Source organism: Oncorhynchus masou, chromosome 13 (genome assembly GCF_036934945.1).
Source record: "Oncorhynchus masou masou isolate Uvic2021 chromosome 13, UVic_Omas_1.1, whole genome shotgun sequence".
Classification (NCBI taxonomy): Eukaryota; Metazoa; Chordata; class Actinopteri; order Salmoniformes; family Salmonidae; genus Oncorhynchus; species Oncorhynchus masou.
In genome coordinates, this window is record NC_088224.1 from 54,697,231 (window position 1) to 54,709,557 (window position 12,327).

At 41.1% G+C, this 12,327-nt stretch overlaps 1 protein-coding gene across 1 annotated transcript in view; it reads right to left on the reverse strand.

Moving 5' to 3' along the window:
* The window catches only part of zgc:172282 (leucine-rich repeat and fibronectin type III domain-containing protein 1-like protein), a 109,333-nt gene that overhangs the window by 15,109 nt on the left and 81,897 nt on the right, over positions 1–12,327 (reverse strand).

Here is a 12,327-nt window from a genome sequence, read left to right on the forward strand (position 1 = left end):
GTAGAGGAAGAGCATGTTGAGGTCAATGTCCATCCAAGGAGTAAAGCATGTGCCCAATAGGTGCCAACACTAGCAGATAATAGGGTGCATGTAGGCTTCAGAAGCACTGTAGAGCCTATCAACATCGGGAGGTACTGTATGTTGCTCCAACACAAGAAATCTCATTTTCCTTTTGGTGCCATACCTTTTCATTCTGAAATCACCCCTTCAGCACTAAACTGAAACTACTGTACATGATTGGACTCCATTTTGTCAGGTAAGTTTTCAGGATTGCTCCACTTTTCTAGATTATGCCAATGACCTTGACCCATTCCTGCAGCTGTGCGGCACTATCATGGACAAGGTCAGGAAAGAAGACATGAACGAGGAGACAATAGAACTATGCAGTCGTTGGCAGACACCGTTCCCCGTGATAATATTCTGGTGAATCCGACCTTTGCAATGACAACAATATGCAGACTGTTGTGACAGAAAACAAAAGCGGGCAACACTGTAGTATAGGCCACTGAAAGGCACTTTGATAGTGTGTGGTCACGCGTGTGATTTCTGACAGTGTAAGTGAGCAGTGGATTTTCCGCATACGTCCAGAACTCTTTTATTAGGGGAAAAAGGAGAGGACGACGGTCATTAAATGTGATGCCAGCGACATCTTGAGCTGTGATTAAATGTCAGTCTCCATTCGCATAACTCCCAAAAGCTTCCAAATCTCCCATTTTCATTACGTGTGTATCGTTATCTGGCTAACAAGTCTTGACATTTAAATTCACTTCAACAGCTCTAAAAGCTGAGTTGGTAAACAATGCCCAGTGTCATCTCATTAAGCCGCCTTGCTTGAGGTAGAACACTTAATATAAGTTAAGAAAACTCCCCTGGACTTGTTCAAATAAATTAGAATCATTTAATGTTAACCATTATTTTTGAAGACATGGAGAAGACATTGCTGACAGGGTTAAAAGAATGGGTGACTTAGGCTAGGACCTTGTTACTACAGTACTGAGCTGTCCATCCCGAAATGTCCTCCACCGAGACACAGTGACTGAGAATGTGCATTGCTCAGTACAGTGTTAAATCACAAGGTGCCTCCAGCTTGAGCCGGAGATCATTAGAACCCGTATTCAATATCAACCAAGAAATATTCTAACTTTTCTGGCTGGAGGTTTAACATTTACACTAAGGACAGAAGGTTTTTTGTAAATATAATTTTCATTTGTCAAATACATGTTCTAATAGCAGAGGAAGCTGTTGCGCAAACCAGACATCATTCAATAGGAAATATTCTCCGAGTTGTTTGCACTTCCAAAAAAATCTATTGCATACAAGAAAATGAATTCACTTATGTGAATTGACCAAATGGAGTACATGGGAAAAGCAACAATAATCGTAACCCTGACATCCAGCCAGAAATGTTATTGCTGCCACTGCAACCTCTTCCTAATCTTTATTCACCCAGATTATCTTTGCATCTTCTTCTAGAGGCTTTTCCCAATCCAGCACCAGCTAGAGAAGTGACGTGTCAACTGCAAGGTTATGATAGGTTCAAATCCACATTCTCTATTCAGACAATCAACCAACCTTAGCCTTGGTCTTAACCCCGATTTTTTTAAGAGTCATTGTAGCTAATGCTCTTACAGACAGTCTTGGCTACACTAATATCAGATGTCTGAGTCCAAGGGAATTCCTCTTTCACATGTAACACAAAAGGCCTTAACGGGGATTGGAGAATATAGGAATTTAAATAGGTTTTAGCTGATATAATGTTCTTCCATTTATCTTGGTCAATGTTCTAGTATCAATGTTCTTGTGTTTGAATCACTATCACACTTACATTGGCAGGAAATTGGTTGAGTGTATTCCTATTAAAAAGGTGAAAGACCGTGCTAGAAGACATTTGTTTATTAATTGCGGATTCCCCGAGGTGGCCGTTTGGCTCGGGAACTCCTCCAACATATCGACTACTAAAACGAGAGCACCTGTTTGAGGAAGAATTATCCTGATCCAACTAGGATCACGGAAAAGTCTTCTAATTACTCCACGAGTCAGCAAAGACATTTTTTTCTCTCTCTTTCTCCATCTCTGTCCCCCATTTCTCTTCCTCTCTCCTTTAATAGTTAATGTTATGGTCTGTAGGGGGGAAAAGAAGATCTCCATCCTGGATCCTATTAAAGTGTGGCAGGGAGGAGGAGGTGCTCTATGACTAGACGCTCTGAAGTCCTCTTATTTGCCTCATGTTTGCCTGTCATTTTGACTGGAAGCCCAGAGTCTGCCTCATTCTGTCTCTCTCTCTCTCTCTCTCTGTATAGGGATGACATCCAGACTGCCTTTAGAATCCTCATGGCACAATGCTGAACATAGTCGCCTTAATCTGGGCTGTGTAGAGGACCTTTATCTGGTGTTTTTGTGCTTTGGTTTATTGCGGGATTTATCATGGACGTGGCAGCTCTGGAATAGGCTATTAGACATTAGACACTTTAGGTGTAAAACACGTGAATATAGTTACAAAAAGGAGTTGGAAAAAAAAGGTATTGGAGAGATGCAGGGGGACGGATTCCTGATTCATGAAACATCGTTGCGGCAGTTACCCCAAATTAAATTACTCCACAATGAAGCCTGGTGCCGATTGTGAATAGGGAAGCAAATTATTCTCTTTGTGGGAAATTTAGGGCAGAGAAATGAAACTGCTATTTTTTTTTTTTTTTTTCCGAGGCTGATTGAAATCTTTAAGTGAAGAGCCTGATGAGACGAATGAAGCTTGAAATGGAATGCAAATGAAATGCTGCTTCTTGGTAAATAACTACGACAATCAGCTTGTTGATCCCAAAATGCATCGTTGGATCACTAATATTGATAAATCCTTATTTGGTAGGTGTTAAAAACCAATTTCCTAATATAATTATTTAATTGCACCACATATGCATACTCTAAACAACATACAGTATACAACATTGGCCTATAGTAAGAGAGGTCTTGATCCCATAAGACAGGAGATATGAAAGAGCATGTATTAAATTGGAGTACCAGTCAAAAGTTTGGACACACCTACTCATTCAAGGGTTTTTCCTTATTTTTACTGTGTTATACATTGTAGAATATTAGTGAAGACATCACAACTATGAAATAACACATATAGAATCATGTAGTAACTAAAATATATTTTATATTTGAGATTCTTCAAAGTTTCTACCTTTTTCCTTGATGACAGCTTTGCACACTCTTGGCATTCTCTCAACCAGCTTCATGACCAAGTCCATATTATGGCAAGAACAGCTCAAATAAGCAAAGAGAAACGACAGGCCATCATTATTTTAAGACATGAAGGTCAATCAACCTGGAAAATTTCAAGAACTTTGAAGGTTTATTCAAGTGCAGTCGCAAACAACATCAATCGCTATGATGAAACTGCCTCTCATGACGACCGCCACAGGAAAGGAAAACCCAGAGTTACCTCTGCTGCAGAGGATAAGTTAATTAGAGTTACCAGCCTCAGAAATTGCAGCCCAAATAAATGCTTCACAGAGTTCAAGTAACAGACATATCTCAACATCAACTGTTCAGAGGAGACTGCGTGAATCAGGCCTTCAAGGTTGAAATTCTGCAAAGAAACCACTACTAAAGGACACCAATAATAAGAAGAGACTTGTTTGTGCAATGAAACACGAGCAATGGACATTAGACCGGTGGAAATCTGTCCTTAGGTCTGATGAGTCCAAATGTAGGATTTTTGTTTCCAACCGCCGTGTCTTTGTGAGACGCAGAGTAAGTGAATGAATGATCTCCACATGTGTAGTTCCCACCGTGAGGCATGAAGGAGGACGTGTGATGGTGTAGGGCGACTTTGCTGGTGACACTGTCTGTGATTTACTTAGCCATGCTGGCTGAGTGCCTTGAATTCTATCACAGCGATACGCCATCCCATCTGGTTTGGACTTAGTGGGACTATAATTTGTTTTTCTACAGGACAATGACCCAACAGACTTTCAGGCAGTGTAAAGGCTATTTGACCAAGAATGACAGTGATGGAGTGCTGCATCAGATGACATGGCCTCCACAATCACCCAAACTCAACCAAATTGAGATTTGGGATGAGTTGGGCCGCAGAGTGATGGAAAAGCAGCCAACAAGTGCTCGGCATATGTGGGAACTCCTTCAAGACTGCTGGAAAAGCATTCCAGGTGAAGCTGGTTGAGAGAATGCCAAGAGCAATGCTGTCATCAAGGCAAAGGGTGGCTACTTTGAAGAATCTAAATCACTTTTTTTGGTTACTACATGATTCCATATGTGTTATTTCATAGTTTATGTTTTCACTATTATTCTTCAACGTAGAAAACAATAAAAATAAAGAAAAACCCTTGAATGAGTTGGAAGTGTTCAAACCTTTGACTGGTATCGTATGTATATATTGTACTTTGTCTGGGGTGATAATTAATTTGTGCTACAGGTGCAGTCTTTCTTCCTATGACATACACTTATTTAATATTGGTGGTAGCTCTTACTAAAATCAGCCTCCATGTTTTCTCAAGAGGAATAAGTATGAACACAAAAATATGACAAAAACTGACATTTCCTTCCCACATAATCCCATCTGTAGGGATGCACTGTATAATTTCCTGAATGATTGGCATGCAGTCTGGCGGAGAAACACTGACCTAAAAAATTGCATCATGGATGATGGCGTATCGGGGAAGCAGTGGGAATTAAAGGCGTATCGCTAGTGAGGTATGTATGCTTACACACCATGCTCATTTATTTATACAATTATCAGAGCTAGCTGTCGTCTCAGGCACACCTGAATAGGTTACTAACCAGCCCCCATTGACTGAGGGGGTAGGAAGAGTGGTTGTGCACACACACACACACACACATATATATACACATACACACTCTCCCAAGGCTGTGCTACCAGTTTCCCCAAATGGGCTTTTACAAAAGGAAGGTTAAGGATAAGTGACAGTCAATTCCTCTGACTCTTGTGTTGTCCCATTCATACCAGGTACGCGTCAGGCGGCCCCAGAATGGAATTCCGATGGGAAATATGGAATGCTTTTTGTAAAATAAATGTGCTTGACAGGATTCATTATACCAGGTTAGGAGGATAGACAAGCCAGAGGTGAACTCAATTAGAGAAAGACAAGATTCTTCATAAGAAGTTTGAGTTTGAGGATTTACATTTTGATTCATGGGGCTGAAGTTATTTTCCCCTGGTATTTCCTTAGCCAGTTCGGGGTCATTGAGAAGCTCTGTTTGGGGACAGATTAGGACCAACACACAAACACTAATCCCTTCTTAAATCTCCACGCATCAGGCTGCATTTCCACTGCATTTTAGTTACAAACATCCATTTAATACTGATGAGTCAATGATTCCAATAGAAGTTGATTGATAAAATAGTAAAAATTGAAATACTGTTAGTGCCGCTGCTCTCAAGGTTACGCAGATATCTCTACACAAACACATAAAGATGCACGTGCGGATGAACGCACATGCATATACACACACACACACACGCCTGTCAGCTTCTCTAAGTGTGTGAAAGTGGCTGTATTGTGCCGACAGGCCTGGTTGCCACAGAGACTCCATGCCACGCCCCATTATTCATTCCTCTCAGAACATCAGGGAAACGCTGCCACCAGGCCCCAGAACAAAGAGCACAGGCAGGGACAATCAGTCTGTGTGTAGCAGAGCCTATACCTTCTCTCCGTTTCCCTTCTGAACTAGGCCTCTACCCTCCTGATCCTTAGCACAGACAGAATTCTGTCCATAATGTTGTGTGTTTGACTAAAAGGGCCTGTTTGTGGTGAGGAAGCTGGTCATGGATAAAATATCTGCAGAGGGAAGTGCTCACTCCTGCCTGCCAAGCTCTCCCTTCACCTGTAAGCAGGGGTCTGATGCATTATTGATGTTGGTTGGCCCCCACTGCGGTGAGGAGCAGGCAGAAGAGACAGTTAGCCAGCACATAATCTTGGTTACCCAGAAATAAAAGTTATCACTTCCTGTTAAACCTCTGGGGGGAATGTGCTATGAAATTGTGATTTCCGTTGTGTGAAGGAAAGAAGCGAAGTCTCTTCCCTCGCAAAAGGAAACTCTCGGCCAAGCCCCTCCCTTATGCTAATTTTACCTGTATTTATGATCCGGGTGGACAGGCGCCAAGCAGTAGTAATGGATGATTGAGTGAGTACTGAATGTTTTCAACACATATATTTTGAATCTTAGCAGTGTCCACTCCATCCCATCGTTTAAAACTCTTTTGGGATAGGGGGCAGCATTTTCACTTTTGGATGAAAAGCGTGCTCAGAGTGAACTGCCTCCTACTCTGTCCCAGATGCAAATATATGCATATTATTATTAGTATTGGTTAGGAAACACTCTGCAGTTTCTAAATCTGTTTGAATGATGTCTGTGAGTATAACAGTCGATTTTCCAAACAATGCCTATTCAAATCCCTGATATTTATGGATGTGCTTGCACTTCCTAGGGCTTCCACTAGATGTCACCGTCTTTAGATCATAGTTTTAGGATTCTACTATAAAGGAGGGGCTCATGAGACCTCTTTTAGTGAGTGGTCTGGCAGAGAGCCTCGGTCTCATGACGCGTGGTCACGAGAGCATACTCACTCTCTTGTTCCAATGCTTTTCTTCAGACAATGAAATTCTCCGGTTCGAACCTTAGTGATGATTAATGTTAAAAACATCCTAAAGATGGATTGCATAAATCGTTTGACTTGTTTCTACGACCTGTAACATAACTTTTTGAATTTTTGTCATGGAGCTGAACACACTAACAACAAGCGGCTAAATGATGGGCTTTATGGAACAAATCAGTAATTTATTGTCAAACTGGGATTCCTGGGAGTTCCTTCTGATGAAAATCAAAGGTAAGTGAATATTTAGTGTTTTTTCAAACTAATGTTGACACCAAGATGGCGCCGTTCTCAGATTATGCTTTTTCCGTAAAGTTTTTTCAAAATCTGACAGTGGTTGCATAGAGGATAAGCCTATCTTTAATTCTGTAAATAACACTTGCATCTTTTATCAATGTTTATTATGAGTATTTCTGCAAAATCAATGGATGTTTTGGAATCAAAACATTACTGCATCTAACGCGCCAATGTAAACTGTGATTTCTGGATATAAATACATTTACATTTAAGTCATTTAGCAGACGCTCTTATCCAGAGCGACTTACAAATTGGTGAATTCACCTTCTGACATCCAGTGGAACAGCCACTTTACAATAGTGCATCTAAATCATTTAAGGGGGGGGGTGAGAAGGATTACTTATCCTATCCTAGGTATTCCTTGAAGAGGTGGGGTTTCAGGTGTCTCCGGAAGGTGGTGATTGACTCCGCTGTCCTGGCGTCGTGAGGGAGTTTGTTCCACCATTGGGGGGCCAGAGCAGCGAACAGTTTTGACTGGGCTGAGCGGGAACTGTACTTCCTCAGTGGTAGGGAGGCGAGCAGGCCAGAGGTGGATGAACGCAGTGCCCTTGTTTGGGTGTAGGGCCTGATCAGAGCCTGGAGGTACTGCGGTGCCGTTCCCCTCACAGCTCCGTAGGCAAGCACCATGGTCTTGTAGCGGATGCGAGCTTCAACTGGAAGCCAGTGGAGAGAGCGGAGGAGCGGGGTGACGTGAGAGAACTTGGGAAGGTTGAACACCAGACGGGCTGCGGCGTTCTGGATGAGTTGTAGGGGTTTAATGGCACAGGCAGGGAGCCCAGCCAACAGCGAGTTGCAGTAATCCAGACGGGAGATGACAAGTGCCTGGATTAGGACCTATACACAAATATACACATTATCGAACAAAAACATCCATGTATTGTGTAACATGATGTCTTATGAGTGTCATCTGATGAAGATCATCAAAGGTTAGTAATTAATTGTATCTATATTTCTGCTTTTTGTGATGGCTATCTTTGGCTGGAAAAATGGCTGTTTTTTTGACTTGGCTATGAACTAACATAATTATATGTTGTGCTTTCGCTGTAAATCATTTTTGAAATCGGACACCATGGGTAGATTAACAAGATTTGTATCTTTCATTTGCTGTATTGGACTTGTGAAAGTTACACATTTCCCAAAAATATTTTAGAATTTCGTGTGCTGCCTTTTCAGTGGAATGTTGTCACGGGGTTCCGCTAGCAGAACACCTTACCCATCAGGTTAAGCCACTGCAACAGTTGTGCATAAAATGTTTGACTGGCAAAGAGGACGATTTCGCATGCTCGCAAACTAGTAACATACACGAAGCGATGTATGGAGAAAATGTCTTCAAACAACCAAGTTCAGCAAGCGGTTGATAGGACTGGCAGTGGACTAAGTGTGCACTGTTGTTCACCGGTAAGTATACATTTCGGATTAACTCTGGCTAGCCATTGGCATGGCAGTTAGCTAGCTGTATCATTCATTCTACATTACTATCAACTGGCCCACTGTATCAGGCAGCTTTACTGTAGATGCAAGGAAAAACAAAAATATTTGCTAGCTATCCATCGAATTGATGAAGTTGAGAAAAAATGCTATTAAAACATCTTAGGGCTAGGCCCCTTTTTTCTCAATTTCTGCCTGAATGACGTGCCCAAAGTAAACTGCCTGTTGCTCAGGCCCTGAGGCCAGGATATGCATATAATTGGTACCATTGGAAGGAAAACACTTTGAAGTTTGTAGAAATGTTAAAATAATAAAACATTTTTTTGAGAGACCATCCTCTTAGAAATACAAGTGAAAGGTCATATTGTAATTTATCCATGGATGCAATTCCTATGGCTTCCACGGGGTGTCAGCAGTCTATGTTCAAGGTTTCAGGCTTGTAACTTCAAATACAAATAAGAAATAACAGTTTTAGAAATCCTTGTTTGGGCGCGCCATGAAGAAATTACGCACCTGCTGAAATCAGTTTCCTATTGAACACACTTCTTTCCGAAATAAATATTATAGTTTGATTAAATTTTATGGTATCTGAGGAGTAAATCTGTAAACATGTTATTGCTTGGACCCTTGGATGGCAAATCAGAGGAAGATTTTCAAAAAGTGAATATTTAATCTTTATATGTGAATGTATGAAACCTGTGCCAGTGGAAAAATATTTTGATGTGGGGCGCCGTACTCAAACAATCGCATGGCATGTTTTTCACTGTAAATCTGACAGTGCAGTTCGATTAGCAAGTATTTAAGCTTTCAGCCGACATAAGACCCTCCAGTTTCACCGGAAGTTGTCCCGCTAGCGGGACCAGATCCTTAAAAGAGGTTTTTAACTAGTTCGCTACATTGAAACTTCTGGACGGAAAACTAGCTAAGTTAATTCCCACCATCACTTTGAGTTTGGTTCACCTTAGCCTAGCTAACTAGGCTTCTAGAAAATAACTAGCTAGCGATATAATTGCTAGATATATTTTGAAAAGACTAATTTCTGACTATGAAACACTTTTTGTCAAACTACTTCATTCTCCTGCCTGTTGATGCAACTGAAAAGTTGGCAATACTGCTAAATGCCTCTCCAGATTTGACTGACAATAGGCTTGTTGTTTGGCTGACTAGGCATGTGCACATTTATCTTAATGTTTCGTTAATCAGCTAAGTTGCTGACTGACTAGGCTAATTCTTATTAATGTTGTTGTTGCATTTCAGGTGGCGAGGGAGTTGAGTCACAGAAAGCAGGATGCTACAGACAGACCAGGGCCCATATTCACAAAGCATCTTAGAATAGCAGTACTGACTTAGGATCAGTTTTGGCTTCTACAGTGGGGCAAAAAAGTATTTAGTCAGCCACCAATTGTGCAAGTTTTCCCACTTAAAAAGATGAGGCCTGCAATTTTCATTATAGGTACACTTCAACTATGACAGACAAAATGAGAAAAAAAAAATCCAGAAAATCACATTGTAGGATTTTTTTATTGATTTAATTGCAAATTCTGGTGGAAAATAAGTATTTGGTCAATAACAAAAGTTTCTCAATACTTTGTTATATACCCTTTGTTGGCAATGACAGATGTCAAACGTTTTCTGTAAGTCTTCACAAGGTTTTCACACACTGTTGCTGGTATTTTGGCCCATTCCTCCATGCAGATCTCCTCTAGAGCAGTGATGTTTTGGGGCTGTTGCTGGGCAACACGGACTTTCAACTCTACCCAAAGATTTTCTATGGGGTTGAGATCTGGAGACTGGCTAGGCCACTCTAGGGCCTTGAAATGCTTCTTACGAAGCCACTCCATTGCCCGGGCGGTGTGTTTGGGATCATTGTCATGCTGAAAGACCCAGCCACGTTTCATCTTCAATGCCCTTGCTGATGGTAGGCTGTGTTACTTTGGTCCCCACGGGGTGAGATCTTGCGTGGAGCCTCAGATCGGGGGAGATTGTCAGTGGTCTTGTATGTCTTCCATTTCCTAATAATTGCTCTCACAGTTGATTTCTTCAAACCAAGCTTCTTACCTATTGCAGATTCAGTCTTTCCAGCCTGGTGCAGGTCTACAATTTTGTTTCTGGTGTCCTTTGACAGCTCTTTGGTCTTGGCCATAGTGGAGTTTTGAGTGTGACTGTTTGAGGTTGTGGACAGGTGTCTTTATACTGATAACAAGTTCAAACAGGTGCCATTAATACAGGTAACGAGTGGAGGACAGAGGAGCCTCTTAAAGAAGAAGTTACAGGTCTGTGAGAGCCAGAAATCTTGCTTGTTTGTAGGTGACCAAATACTTATTTTCCACCATAATTTGCAAATAAATACATAAAAAAATCCTACAATGTGATTTTCTGGATTTCGTTTCTTATTTTGTCTGTCATAGTTGAAGTGTACCTATGAAGAAAAGTACAGGCCTCTCTCTAAAGCTGTTGCTTTATTCCAGGGCCCGTATATCATTTAATCAAACTATAACATTTATTTCTGAAAGAAGTATGTTCAATAAGAACTGAATAGAAGGGAATTTTCATATGCAGTGGATCAGTGACACTAACAAATGGGTTGAATTGTTCAGCAACATGTGCAGTAAATGCTAAAATGGCCTTGCTGATGAAAGGTTTACATCAATTTATTGTCATGCCGTCTCATGGGCCTTGATGGTGACACACATCTTCCAGCTGCCTGAGTGAATACTGGGGCCATCAGTGCTACCGGAAGCCAGGGCCTTACCTGGGAGCACAGCAACAGGCTCTCTCTCACAGCCATTCTGTCAATGTGTATTGTATGTCTCCTCTCAAATTCATACAAAGAACAATGGGGAAAAGCATAGACTTATATTCACTTAGTCCATTTGACCCATTCTTCAATCTTGACTGGGATATACAGTATATTTTAGTTGACACGCGTGTGTGACGTGTCTGATACACACAAATTAAAAGGTATTTGACCTTTTGAATTAGAAACTCTAAGTGCTAACTTGATGTTGAAGTTAACACAGGAGTAAAAAAAAAAAAAAAAGAAAGACCAATGTGACAAACATGCTACAAACAAGTTATTGTTTTTAATCTAACAATTTGAAAAATGAAAATTAATTGCTTATACAAAACTTTATCGCATTTGGTCTATCCCTTCTTAAAGGAAGCATCTGTGGATAGCTGACAACAGGGTGACAGTTTTTTGTGATCTGCTGTTCTAGAGTTCCATAGCCCAGAAGACTCACCTGGGGACAGAGGGATGGACACACAAGTTAGTTGTTACACAAATCTGTGAGACTTTTACAGGGGATGCGAGAGAATGAGTTTGAGTGAGTACATTAAATCCAATCCAACCAGTGTCCCTGGCCCTGATCACATAGGCAGACTGCCATAGTAAAGGAGATGAACAGAGTGCATCAAGTATACTATTACGAGTCGAACTTACTTCTCTGCACTCTGGAGAGATTGCAGGTCCTTTGTCGGAAGGCTCTAGAGGTCCTTGGACCATTCTGTCTTTGTATCACCTGGAGAGAAACAGATAGAGGTGGGCTTGAAATACTGTTGAAATTACAATCCTCACACCTGACCTCCCACTGGCACAGGTCCTCCTGCATAATCCTCTAATAACAGCCTCTCTGACAGAGAATTACTCCAGGATTATAAAATTACTATTACAAGAGTACAATCATGCAATGTAAAGGAGAACAATATGACTAACTAACACAGAGTACTCCATGTTCCTGCTGGTAGCAAGCCTCATCCTGGATGCATATAGATATGTGCCTTGTAGAATGGTGGCATCTATCTCCACCAGGCTCCGCGACATCAGGTGACAAACGTGCAGAGAAAAAAAAAACTGCAATTAGGATTCATGTATCAGTCGCCTATTTCCTGATTCATGTCTGTAAATAACAACAAGAGAGCTAATACATTTTTTTTTTAAATACACCACCCAAGTGAAATATATTATG